This window comes from Apus apus, chromosome 1 (assembly GCF_020740795.1).
Source record: "Apus apus isolate bApuApu2 chromosome 1, bApuApu2.pri.cur, whole genome shotgun sequence".
NCBI classification, from domain to species: domain Eukaryota; kingdom Metazoa; phylum Chordata; class Aves; order Apodiformes; family Apodidae; genus Apus; species Apus apus.
Genome location: NC_067282.1, coordinates 109360229 through 109374378, shown reverse-complemented (window position 1 = coordinate 109374378; position 14150 = coordinate 109360229).

Genomic DNA, 14150 nt, shown 5'->3' with positions numbered 1-14150 from the left:
TTGTTTTTTCTTTTTCTTTTTTGCCCCCAGAGCTGTCTTTCATCTTTCCAAACAATGATGTATCAGAGTTGATATGCTACCAGAAATGGTAGCACTCCCGATCATCAAAACCAATTCCAGGCAGCTTAATTAATAAAGTGCTTATCTTAATGCCCTCTGGGGAAAACCCAAAAAGTTTTCCAAGTGAAAATAGATATAATGTGCTGGCAGAATGTTAAAATGCAATTGGTATTTAATATGTGTTTTGAGATAAAAAATATACAGCAAGAGTCAGAGTTTGGGGAAGGATTTCAGATGCACAGCCACAAAACAGAACAATTAATTTTCTCTTTCTTTGATGTCTCTTTTAAGATGTATTTTCTATGAGCTGTTTTCTTTGAGGATTTCAAATCTTCCATGGAGGGTTGACATCTGGAAATTATCCCTTTCCATCTGGGTGCTGCTTCCAAGTCTTGAAAGATTTAGAGGCATTTTGCTAGTTCCCTTGTGTAAATGGCTCCAGTGAGCTCTTCCTTAGAGCTTTTCTTCCTACCAATGGGATGAATTTAACTAATTCACTGTAATATAAGAACACATAGTGATACCAGAAAAGCAGTTGGAGCTTAAATCAGCAAGGGATGTGAAGGACAACAAGAAGGGCTTCTGTAACAAAAGTGCAAGAGGAAAACTAAAGAAACTGTGAGCCTGCTGCTAAGTACGGCTAGAGATAACAACACAAAAAACACGGAAAAGGCCGAGGTAGTTGGTGCCTTTTTGCCTTTTGTTGCTACTGAAGACTGCCTTCAGAGCTCTCATGCACTTGAAGCTGGTTGCAGAGTCTGGGGGAGTGCACCAATACCTAGAGGAGAGGAAGACAGAGTAAGAGAACAAGTTGGGCATGTACAAGCCAGATGGACCAGATGGGCTGTCTCTAGGAGCACCAGAGGAGCAGGCCAACAGCACCAGGTGGCTGCTCTATAGCAGCTTTGGAAAGGCATGATGAAGTTTGGAGCCAGTAGACTTGGAAGTCCTGTCCAGGTGCTTGAATGTCAGAAAGGTGATCGGAAACAGCCAGAATGGAGTTACCAACAGCATATTGTGCCTGACAAAACTGATTGCCTTTTGTGATGAGACAGATGACTTGTAGTGAGGAAGGAGTAGTGGATGTTGTATATTTTGACTTCAGCAAAGCTTTTGTTGTGGTTTCCCTTAGTATCCTGATCGTCAAATTGGTGAGATATGGTTTGACTAGGTGGACAATGAGCAATAAAGTGAATGAAAAATTGTCTGGACTACTGGTCTTAAAGAATGCTAATCAGCAGTAGAATATACATCTAGTCGGTGGTCACTAGTGATGGTCTTCAGGGATTGATAACTGCAGCAGGATTGATTAATGTCTTTTTTAATTACACAGATGATGCGACAGTGTGCACTCTCAGAAAGTTTACAATCGACATGAAGCTTGGTTCAGGGGCATCTTGCTAGACTGGATCAATGCGTTGACAGAATCCTAAGGAAGTTCAACACAGGGAAGTGTACAGTCCTGCACGTGGAAAAGGAGTATCACTGCAACAGTATGTGCCAGGGTTAGCAGTTGATCTTTCAGAAAAGGAACTAGGGATCTTGCTGGTACAAGTAGAATATCAGTGAGTAGTGTGTCCTTGTAGAAAAGGTGGCCTATCCTGCACTGTTTTAGCAAAAACATAGCCAGCAGATCTAGGGAAGTGACAATTCCCTTCTTCTGGGCACTTCTGAGACTACGTTGAAGGTTCTGCATTCAATTTTGGGCTCCCCACTAACAGAAAGATCCAAACTTGCTTGAGCAAGTCCAACTCCAGTCATCAAGAGGGTCATGAAGCTGGAGCGCCTGTGTTATGTTTTGAGGGATCACAGGCTAATTTTATGGTACCAAGGACTTAGATAGAGGGTATTTAGGACCCTGAAGGGTCTGGGGGCAGAACAGAGAAGGGTCAGCATCCCCTCCCTTTTCCTGCCATACTCTATAAAAACCAGAAGGAACAGAAGTCTTGCTTCCTTTCTTCTCCCTTCATTCTTGATGTTTCTCAATGTTCAGAGGTCTTGGAGAGGTGCTACTGCCTTTGTAATTATCTCACCATGTTCTCTGCAGGATCCAAATTCACTAAGTGCTGGAAAGAGCTGTTGGACCCTTTTCTTGAGTCAGCTCTGCCACGAGGTACCTTTGGACACTTACATCAGGGATCATCCAGATAATGTTTTCTATGTATTTGTATGTTTGTTCCTCATCCCATGTTACAATCCCTTCCCTGTTTCAGTAAACCTGTTCCAGTTTTAACTTCCATCCCTGAAGTCTCTCTTCCTTACACCCCCTTTATCCTTTATACCGCTTTTATGGTGAGGAGTAACAAAGAGCAATTATTTTCTGCTATTTTTTCTCCCTGACCACTAAACTGAGACATGACATAAAGGAAAGACTGTGGGAACTAGGTTTTTTCAGTCTGGAGAAGACAAGGTAAAGGGGACATCTTATTGCTGTCCACAACTATCTAACAGAAGGGTGGAGAGAAAATATAGCCAAACTCTGCTCAGAGGGGTGCAGTGTTAAGAGGCAACGGACAGAAATATCTCTAAGGGAAACTAAATAATTAGAAAAAAAATAGTCACTATGAAGGAGGTTAAAATTGGCACAAATTACTAGGGAGGTAGTACAGTCTCCATCTTAGGAAATACTCAAACCACAACTGGCAGCAACCTAGGCAGCCTTCTCTAGTTGGTCCTGTTTTGTGTGCAAAGTGGACTGGAGACTGATAGAGATCTCTTCCAACCTGAATAACTTAGTGATTCTCTTGCAGTGTTAGTCCTGTATCAAGAACACCGTGCAACTAGAAGATGATGGATTAGAGACCCTTAGGCAGAGATAATGGTTTGCTAATGGCACAGTAAGCATCAGAATTTACATCAGCTGTAAATCACTAAGCATCTCAAGAGCATACAACCTACCATGAATAAGCTGTGACCCAGTTATATTTATGCCAGCCCTGCAAACCTGTGTCACTTATCTCTCTTCAGCTCCACATTTGAAAGTGCCTCATCATTTAGGAGGAAAAACGTGAAGCCCGAAGAGAGCTACACACATGGACAATGGATTGAACTGGGCTATTTGTTCTTCCTCATGAATAAGTGGAGTTGTCTTCAGGAGTGGTGTGGCACTTTCGCAGCCCACTGTAGAGCAGATATTCGCAGGCAGCCGAGGAGCTTGTTTAAATTACATTCTCCCTGTTCACCACCAGAAAGACCAGCCTTCCTGCCAGGGCAGAGGGCAGAGTTACCTGCTGTTGCAGGAGACGTGAACGCAGTCCCAGTCTTACACAACTGCTTTTAAAAATTTAAGCTGTCATGCTCCAAAATGCAAGGACTTGACTGAATCTAGGCAACAACCCTTGACCAGTTTTCCACTAATATTTGTTCTAACTGCCTTGTATTTTATCTGTGTTTGGTATTGACAAACACGGTGACTGTAAAAACCTTCAGTAAAAGAAAAAGATTGAAGTAGGGAAGCAAATTAGCAAGGAGTTTAGCCTCAGGCTGTTCTCTGCTAGATGTTTTCCTGGCACTTCTTCTGCTGGGTAAGTGCCACTTTTGGACTCAGGACTGTCTCTGTGATGTGATGTGCTGTACTGTGTGGGCTTCTAAATTTGTAGTTGTCTGGTTAGACTGCATTTGTCTCTCCCATGAGCAGTTGTGAACACTGCAGTTGTCAGGATTTCTCTTTAGACTTTGCAAAGTTGTGCCTAAACTCTTTTAGTACTTAACATCCATTACATTCAAGAAGGCACATTGAGCTCTTCTACTTTTTAGGCTGGGAGAAAAAGGTTAGTCTGCTAGGTGGCTTATCACGGTTGCAAAAATGGATGACTCTTTTGTGGGTTTATGTAGGGTCTTGGTGAAATTAGCACTACAAGCCTAGTTCAAATGTTTCACTGGTCAGAAGCAGTAGTAGAGCCTGATTGTTTGCATGAGACACAAAAACATTAGACATGAATAACAAGGAGGGAGTCTACAGAAAAGTCAGTTGTGGTCTTTAGTGTAGCTTGACTTGCAGTTTGATTCCATGGAGAGTATTTCTAGACATTGTGGTATCATTCTTAGGCAAGAAAAACCCAATGGATCACCACACCCATGCTGCTGAAAGATTTTCAGCTGATTGTAGAAGATACGCATGTCAATTACCAATCTGTATTACACATATGGCTAACACTAACCTTGATATGAACTGACCTGAGATATTTTGAAGAATAGCTGTTTAGGAATACCAATTATATCTCTTGATTATTACAAATTTCTCATATTATTTAGAAATGTTTCTAATGAAAGGTGTGGCTGCAAGCATAGACTGTGCACATGCAAAATTTGCACATAATAACAGTTACAATTTGAGAGGCTTGAGACCCATGACAACTTCATGAAGTTCCACAAGGCCAAGTGTAAGGTCCTGCACCTGGGTCAGGGCAAACCCAAGCACAGCTACTGGTTGGGTGGAGAATGAATTGAGGACAACCCTGAGTAAAAGACCTCAGGGGTGTTGGTGGACGAGAAGCTCAACATAAGCCAGCAATGTGTGCTTGCAGCCTGGAAAGCCAGCCGTGTTCTGGGCTGAATCAAAAGAAACGTGGCCAGCAGGTCAAGTAAGGTAGTTCTTCCCCTCTACTTTGCTCTCATGAGACCTCACCTGGAGTACCATGTCCAGTTCTGGAGAACTGTGTTCAGCTATGAAGACAGGCTGAGACAGTTGGGATTGTTCAGCCTGCAGAAAAGAAGGCTCTGGGGAGACTTTACAGTGGCCTTCCAGCACCTGAAGGGGCTACAGGAAAATTGGGGGAATTTTTACAAGGGCATGTAGTGAGAGGGCATGGTGTAATGGATTAAAACTGGAAGAGGGGAGATTTAGGTTAGACAATAGGAAGAAATTTTTCAGTGTGAGGGTGGTGAGACACTGGAACAGGTTACCCAGGGAGGTTGTGGCTGTCCCTCCCTGGAACTGTTCAAGTCCAGGCTGGATGAGGCTTTGAGCAACATAGTATAGTGGAACGTGTCCCCGCCCATGCAAGAGAATTGGAACTAGATGATCTTTAAGGTCTCTTTCAACCCAAACCATTCTCCAATCCTATGATTCTATGATAAGTTATAGAATCATTATGTAATTGAATCATTTGGTGTACTGTCCTTTGGTGAGGCCCAGGAAAGCCATGAGAACCCCTGTGATATACCAGGTTACCCTGATTTCCACAAAATCACCCTAAGATCCTTTGATATTCTGTCCAGAGAAGTGAAAACCAGAGTATGAGATTTTCTTATTTTAGGCAAAGCAGAAAATTGAGTTAAAGGACTATTCTGAAGACAATGGTAAGCAGAAACCAAATTAACTCTTCTTCACGTAGGACCTGTGCAGTCACTTGTTTACTGTTAAAGTTTTTTTACTTAAACATTCTCTATGTAAAACTTGCTGTTGAGCACCAGTTTCTTGGAAACAGAACAATTACTAGCTAGAATGCTTCAAAATTCACAACTCATTCTTCTGTGGGTGAGAGTGGGTGATAAAGCAGTGTGTGATGACAGAGTTGTCTGCCTTGCTGTGTATGTTCCATATTAGAGTAATACCTCATTTTCCTTGTAAGTGAATAAAATATGATATTTAATATTTGAATAGTCCCTAAAACTGTAAAATATTGTCGTGCACTTTGCAATGTTTTACTCTTAAATAATACTATGATTAGTATATGTTTCATTACAAAGTTTCTCAGGAGCTTTCCTTTTCCTAAGGAGTACTCAAGTAAATCCAGCTATTCTGAGGCTGGAACACGAGAAATACTGTGTGTAAGATTATAATGCAGTATACTGGTCATGGAATGGGAACATCCTAGCTCCATAGAAAGCCATAGATAAAGAGGTAGAACGCTTTTAATCTATGGAACATTATACAAATATCTTTTTTTCTTTTAACAGCCTGAGAATCTTGAAAGAGCTAAAGCATTTTTTAAGCAATACTGTCTCAGGTAGAGGCCATATTTCAATAATTTAAAAAAAAAAAAAGTTTTGGTAATAATTGCCACCTCTTTTTGTTTCATCTTCAAAGTAATGTATTTTATTCTGGGACTTTATCCACAGATTGCTATGGTAAATAATTGATGATGTACTATTTGTTAAATGTTATTTTTCTGTTCTTCCTATTTCAACAAATCCTGCCCTTTTCTAACATTAGGAAATCTCCATGGTTGGTATCTAAAAATATTTCTCAGCATAAAAAAATTATCTTCTCTTTCCTTTACTCACTTGTTCTTGACTGAAGTTTATGGGTGCATTTCAGCTGAAAAGAAATTAATTCCAGAATTGAGACTCCCTTGATACCACTACAAAGATCAGTGGGAGGAAGGAGGGAAAAAGAGAAAGGGATGATTGCCTCTCTATAAATAGAGTATTTTCTGCACATCACTGATCCTACACAGATGTCTGTCAATGACAGAGATTCTGCTTCAGAAATTACTTAAACAGCTGGATTCCAGGCAGAGAGGAGGCAATTAACAAATGGATTTGGGTTGCAGAAACATTTAGTTTGGTGACAGATGTTTGGATACAGTCTTACTTTTTATTTATGGAATAAATGCTCTTAATCTCATTCCCTTTTATTATTTGTCAGAAGAACATAACTAATTATTTTATAGGTGAAAGCATTTATATTACAATTTAAGAGTCATTATTCTTTTACTAGAAGAAAACAGATGCCTTTGAAGTAGTATTTGACTAGTCACAGACCTTGTCTCTGGGCAAAGGACGAGAACAGTGTATGATGAGGGAACGTACAAAATCTGAGACACAGAGGCTCTTTTCTGTGAAGAGGAGAGACCTTCCCAGGGAGCACTTCTTGAGGAGTGTGTTGGTCCACCACTTCCACATGTCCCACAGAATCATAGAATGGTATGGGAATGTATCTTCAACTTTTCAAGTTTCTGAACACAAAGTAAACTTCTCTCTGGTGACTAGTAATTTAATGAGTCTTAAATTGTTATATGAAGACTTTTGCCAATAAAATAATTCCTTACAGAATCATAAGCTACTGGATCTCCCAGGAAAACATGGGACAAATTCAATATCCAAGATTATGCACAAAATCAGATTAGGTAATCTTCTGGTGCCTCCTAGTCTTACAAGTTATGCATCCTTAACAATTCTCTTGCTAACAATTCTTTTTCAGACTCTGATAAAGAATGCCACCATATACTTAGTCTGTGGTGTTCAAGAAATACCCCAGATAAGGATTATACCAAGTTGTTCAGAAGCACCCCAGATTAGGATTTACATTGCTTGGTAGTTCTCCTTCATTCTACCAGTGACTGAAACAAACCTGGAGAACTCCTAAAGGGACTAGGATTGAACTACTTATTTTTGCAGTTACTTGGCTGAATCCTTTTCTTTTTTTCACTTGCTTTGCCTAATAATCTATTAATTTGTTCCAGATCAGCTGGTACTAATGCAGAGAGGAGAAAGAAACAGGGTACAGGGAACTGAAAAGACCTTTTAGAGAGTGAAGCAAGTGCAATGGGAAGGAACACAGCTGCTGTGATTTGAGGTGTGTGATACGTGTTAACATGGATCAAAATGCATGTGGGGAGATAATGGAGCTGGTGTATGCTCTCAGAGGAATTAATTTAGCACATTGGCTATTTTAACTACTTTTTTTAAAGCCTGAAATAATTTGGTTCTAATTTCTGAACAGGGACTTGCAGCCCACACAACAGCAGGTCTTGATAATTATTAATTATATGTTTTTCCTCTGTTCTGTATGACCTTGTTTGTAAAAGCTGTGTGGTAAAGCTAGAATATTAAGAGGTTTATGGGCCCTGGCATGCCACCTAGCTGGAAAAGAGGAAAATATTTAAAGAACAAATGGATAATCCAAATTATAACCTTGAATTTACAACCTTTCAGAAGACACTGAAATCTGGAGTGCACATGACATCTGAAAGAGCAAGTAGGTGATTTTCTGGTTTAGCTACAATTAAAATTCAAACACACTCCTTTCTGACAGTTTTGTCAAAATGGCAGTAGTCTGCAAAGGCAGACAGCAAGCTGCCCATGCAGAGAATTCTAGCTTGAAAACTTGCGTTAGTTTTATCCTAGCAGAGACCCAGGCACCATGACTTTGGTCCAAGCATTACAGTGTATTAGAAAAAAGAAAGACTGAGGTACCGGGGGAATCCAAATTAAATCTGAATAGGAAAAGCTTTGGTATGAACTTTTTGTCTCTACTTCATCTGCATTACCTTGTAAGGAGCCACACTACCCTCCCACTACAAGATCACTGTGTTCCTCTCCAAATGTGCTTGTTAATCTAAAAATCTAGCCTTCTGAAAATATCAACATTTTGATTGTTTTTATGTTGTACTTACTTAGAGAAATGCTACCATCTGATCTGTTTCTAGTTGCCCGACTCCCCAGGAAACATTTTTTCTGCTATTAGAAATATGAAGTAACCTGACTCGTAACAGGAGAAATACGCCCTGGAAACCCTGAAAGCAGCTTGTTTGCCACAGTCACAAAGAAAAAGCACCAGTGTACCTGGATTTCAAAACACTGAAGAGATACATGTTACTTTTGACTTCACTGAAAAATCAATGGGCCTTCCAGCCTTGACACACACGCAGAGGAAAAGTTATTTCCTTAATAACTATGTTTTGGTTTTCTTCCACAGGTTGGGCACATAACGTCACTCTCTGCATGCAGCTTGTACAGTAAGTGGACTTTTGCATTGTTGTTGGGAAGTGGGTCTGAAGATGTTCATGCAGTATAAAACTCGTGTCCACCTGCATTTCATTTTTAACATCATCACAAAACACAAGCACAGAATAGCTCAAATTAAGCTAGAAATTGCAAACCTTTTTCCTCCTGCCCTTTAGACTAGCAATGTAATGAGCTCTTTAAATTGCTGAAAGTGGTCTCACTGGAGTAGCAAACTTCTGTGATAAAGATTTATGTACAATTATTAGTAAGTAACAGAGGAAGAAGAAAAGCAATTTCATGAAAGCATAGATGTCTACTGCAAATGGTAGATTGGCTGGTAAAGTGAGGACAAGAATATGACACCCTTTCTTGTATGAATAATATTTTAAACACTATTGTTGTCCCTGAAGTCACTGCTCATAGTGTGATGAGTGCTGCAAAGAGGCCACAGGGAACTTTCATAGCTGCCTTGTCTTTTTCCTCTCCAGATTTGTTTCATCTGTCATTTGTGCCTTTTTGATGAATCCATAGCTGTGCTCTCTCTAGGATGAAGAGCTGCCTTTTTACCTGACTGGGGTCTCTAGCTGCCAGTGTATATGGGAGCAACTTATATGTATACCAAGACTAAGGTGGCTCAGCTCCTCCTGCTGAGGACTAGAAGCTGAAAACTGGTTAGCAGGACCCCTGATGCTCAGATTAATTACTGCCAAAACCAGCTGTCTGGATAAGACCTGAAATAGATTGCACCTGGACCATTAATTTTATTTCATAAACAAAGTAGCTAGCTAATGTGAGAAAATAAAGGTGAGGTAAAAATGCTGTGGGAAGAGAGGAGACCATTACTGTGCCCATCTGTTGTCAGTCAGCTGTGAGGCATCAACAACAGATACAGCTCCTACAGCTTATGAGCACATTGAGGGCAAAAGCATCAGCCGAGGAGGAAAAACTGGCACAAATGAAAAGTGACAGAGTCTTGACACTAACTCTGATGTCAGCCATGGTTTGGATCTCAGTCCTCAGAAGAGCCACAGTTATTAGTTGGGTCTGTATGAATGTGCTTTAGAAAGCAGAAAAGCTCAGGGACAGCCAATTTCCAGGTGGAAAAACTCTGTCTGCAACACAGAACCAGGTCTGAGTATATGTATTTCTGGGTCAGTTTCCAGGGATTTGCAAAGATGTGGTTGCTTTCCCCTTCGTTATGGTTTATAACAGAGATCACCTGAAGCATCAGGTCTGTTCTTCCACTTTATTCTTAGTGCCCAGCCACCACTCCTTTCTTTAGCAGCTGCTCATAAGACTCCAGTGATCCATATTTTCTTGTCTCCCTCTCAAATTATTTAGATTATCATTTAGAAGACTGGATTCAACTTAGACAAAAAAAAATATAATGCAATTAATGCACCATTACTTGATTTGTAATCCCTGCCCCCAATGCTACATTTCCAATTAAATATTCTACTAAAATACAAAAGTGCTAGAAATGTTAGCATAGGGCTATGTAAATTAAGCAGCTGGCACAAAAGATTTATTCTGCTATGGTCTGTTATCATAGAGATTTTGCTTGATTAAATTGAGCATGCAGTGAGACTTCTGGCCAAATCAATGAAAGAAAATTCCTCAGCAAAGGGAAAACACCAAGGAATAAGCACAACATACAACAACCTCTTTAGTGTGCATTTCTGACTGTGGTCACCTGGATTCAGATGGGTTTTGAAGAGTGTTCCCTGAGTTATTTTATTTCTGCTATATATCAGGGAGATTACTGATGCTTTTTACAAGGTGTTTTCTACAGCAGTATTATATAGAATCGTACATCTGTTGCTCAATGCTATAAGCATACATAGAGTTGATGCTCTCAGAAAAGATAAGATCTTTTCTGAATGCTGTCTTTAGGATCTGAAGCTTTTTTGATTTTTTTAATTTATTTTTTTTTACTGAAATGAGTGTATTTCTTGTAGTGCTAGAGTACCTATAATCACAGCTGTCCATAACAGTCATCTGTGGCAGAGGAAGAAAGGTTATTCAGCTTCAATATATGATTCAGTCATAAGTACTTGGGTGTAAGCTGATGCCAATTATAATCTACTTTTGAAATAAGCCATTTACATCAGTGAAGAAAGATGGCAGTATAGTGAGAACGTATTGTCTGGGACAACCAGACCCTATTAGGTCGGGTTAGGGTCAGCTATAGCCTTCCTATGGTATTACAAGCAAGAGTGCTAATCACTCAGTGCCTCTGTTCCTTAGCTATATAATAAAGGTAATAATTCCTTCCCTAACTATTCCTTTTTCTCTTGTTTCTTCAAGGCATAGTCTGCACATCGTAGAACCATCTTACAGTGAATTATTTTTACAGCATTAGTATATTTGAACACCAAATGTAGGTTAAAGCTTCTGGGTTTGTTGTTATTACTGTAATAAAATAAACCCTATTTTAGATTTAGCAGGGGCTTCAACACAGAATATAGCTGCTAAGTGAGCCATCTATTTAGAGTTACTTTTTGATTAATATGTATCAAGTTTTAAATAATTCCAACATTCCAATGAACTGTGATGCCATCTTGCTCACAAAGGGCAAAATGTTCCAGTTTTACCTTTCTAAGGTTGCTTACGTGGTTAGAACATTTCGCACACGATCTCTGCTGCATGAATTTCAGCTATGCAAAGTATAGAGGATGTTGGTATTTCTTTGCCAGAAAAAGAGATACTCCATTTCTAAGCACAGAAAGTAAATGTAATGTTCAAAGCTCTGCTTTGGATTGGATGGCATCACTTAGTCTCACTCATGTTTAGCATCATTTGCCACCCCACTGGAACTGTGTTTGTGGAGGGGAGTTTCTTCTGCTCGTGGGTTACAGGGGGAAAAGCTGGGTGAAGGACAGCTGATTTGCAGTGTTAAAACATTCAAAGAAGAGGGAAGGCAGAAAGCATAAGTGCATAGCAGTGTAAATTGGGGGTAATTATGAGCGAGCAGCAGTGCAGCCTGTCCCACCTGCGGGACATGGCTGTGGCAGGCAGTAAGTGGTGAGAGGCATCAGCAGGAAGGCACAGGGAGGTGCAATGGCCCTGCATGGGATGCTGACATCACTGCAGCATGAAGGACTGCGTAGGACAGAGAGCCTGTGAAAACACTTTGACCTGCTTACATTACACAGGTAATGTGTTTTGGAAGTGTCACATTGCCTGCAGTCTTCCAGAGCCTTACAGACAACTTCAGAACCAGCTCTACTGTTTGTTTCCCCTGACTGCTCTTCTTCCACACTTTCCTACCCCATTGCTCAATCAGATATTCCGTCAGGAATTTGTGCCACAGGAGAGTGTAGCCTGACTGCGTTGTCTGTTGGCTTATCCTATTAAACCCTTCCATGCTCTGGGCTTCTCTGGATCAGGCAAGTTCATGTCACATCCTTCCTAAAGCAGTGGAGGGGATGTGAGAGGCCTTCACACCTGGAGGGATCCTGCAGACATATGTGGACACAGGCAGAGCCTCTACAGTTCTTTCAGTTGGATGGAGGGATAAGCAGAGTGGATGTTCTGTTCCCTCCTTTAGTAGGCTAGTTTTAAGTAAGTCAGAAATGTTTTTTAGCTTTGTAGATCTTTTTACTTCTAGCTGGCTCTTTGTGAATCAGCTTGGAAGATTCAACAAATTCCAGTCCATGCTCATAAGGTTTGAATAACCATGTTGTCCTGCACTTTACCCTTTTTTTCTTGCAGCTAATAAAGGAAGACCTGTCTGTTCTCCACAGGAAAATGAACACATTATTTTTAAGGCAGCATATTGCTTCTTTTCCCTTCCTCTTACAGCTGATTTGTAAAAGATAAGTTGCCTTTGGAGCATGCCACAGGGAGGCATATTTTCTTCCTAGATGCAGTTTTAACCTACATGATCCAAGAACAAATGCCATGGGTTTTATAGTCATGGGGAAGTGGCTGTAACAAATAATCAATTCCAAGAATTGAACCGTTGCTCTCATTTGCGAATTATCAATAAAAGGCCTGGGCTTTAATGATTTGTTACTCATTCCAAAATAATTAATCAGGGAAGAGACTGTAAAATAGATGCAGCTGCCTTGCTGAGAAGGTGTGGAGGCAGATGGCTGACAGCTTTACAGACAGGGTGAGGGGAATCCAAGAGACTTCAGGAGGCACAGGAGGACAGCCTTGGCAGGGTGTTGCCTTGCAGCCACGACAGGCTTGGCACCCAGCTCCCAGGAGCTTGCCACTGGGGAAACGCCAGATCCAGCTGAGTTTTAAATCCTGCCTGAGAGGCATGTTGGTTGGGGCAGCAGGGTGGCCTCAGCACAGTGCTGAGGAACTCCTGAGCTTTTTGTGGCAGAGAGTGAAGCAGAGAATAACATCTCTGCTCTCTTGGCCTTTACACGGTGATTTAATTGCCATATGGCCATCAGGCACTTTTTTTTTTTTTTTTTTTTTGCTTGTGCCTTCAGACATAATTACTCTGGATTTCCCTGCTGTGCCAGGTTTGGTGTGCTCTGCCCATCTGGGAACACTTGTCCCAGGGGCTTTCCACACAATCTGTAATCTCCTGAAAAAACAGTCTGGCTTTCACAGGGAAGTTCATGATCATAAAATCATAGAATGGTTTGGGTTGGAAGGGACCTTAAGATCATCAATTTCCACTGGCCACGGTTACATGGGTAGGACACCTCCCACTAGACCAGGTTGCTCAAAGCCCCAACAGAGTATCTAAAATGTGCTCCTCTCCCTCCTTCTGCTTCAAATCCAAGCAGAGTGCCTCTGTACTTTACCATGACCCAAAAGTGTCCTTGCTTCTTAAATTTGCACTAAAAATGCCTTACAGATCAATACTCACAGTGGGGTCCAGTGAGAAGTCATCTCTACCTGGATGTCCATCAAGGTTAGCATCTCTTCAGGCCCACTCAAACCTGGTATAGAAATACCCAAGTACAGTGCCCATTTGAAAATGTCACCAGCCTATGATACTGCTTCACCACTAATTTTTATGCAAATGACTTTTCATCAGAATTGGGCTCTCAGTACCTAGCTTTCTTTTTTGCATCTGAATCTTTCTCACCATACAGCATCTTTTGGGTTCACAACAGGTCTTGGATGCCCCCAGGGATTGTATTTGGGAGATTTGAATCATCTTGCAGAGCATGGGGCAGCCATGGGCTGGCTGCTGGTATCCTGCTGCAAAGCCTCAGCTGAGAGCAGGCACTCGGAAGTGGGGACAGCAAGAGCTGTGTAGCAGAGGTGAAGCTTTCAGTGCAGAAACCTTCCTCAGGAATAAGATTTGTCACTTCTGTGCAAGTTCCCTTTGAGCTTTTCTTTAACATTTCCCTGGGTTTTAAAGGTTATAAGGTTATTCACATGACCAAGATCAAGCTGCTGGTACCGAATCTCCACTGACTACTGCTGTGCACTCCTGCAGAAAA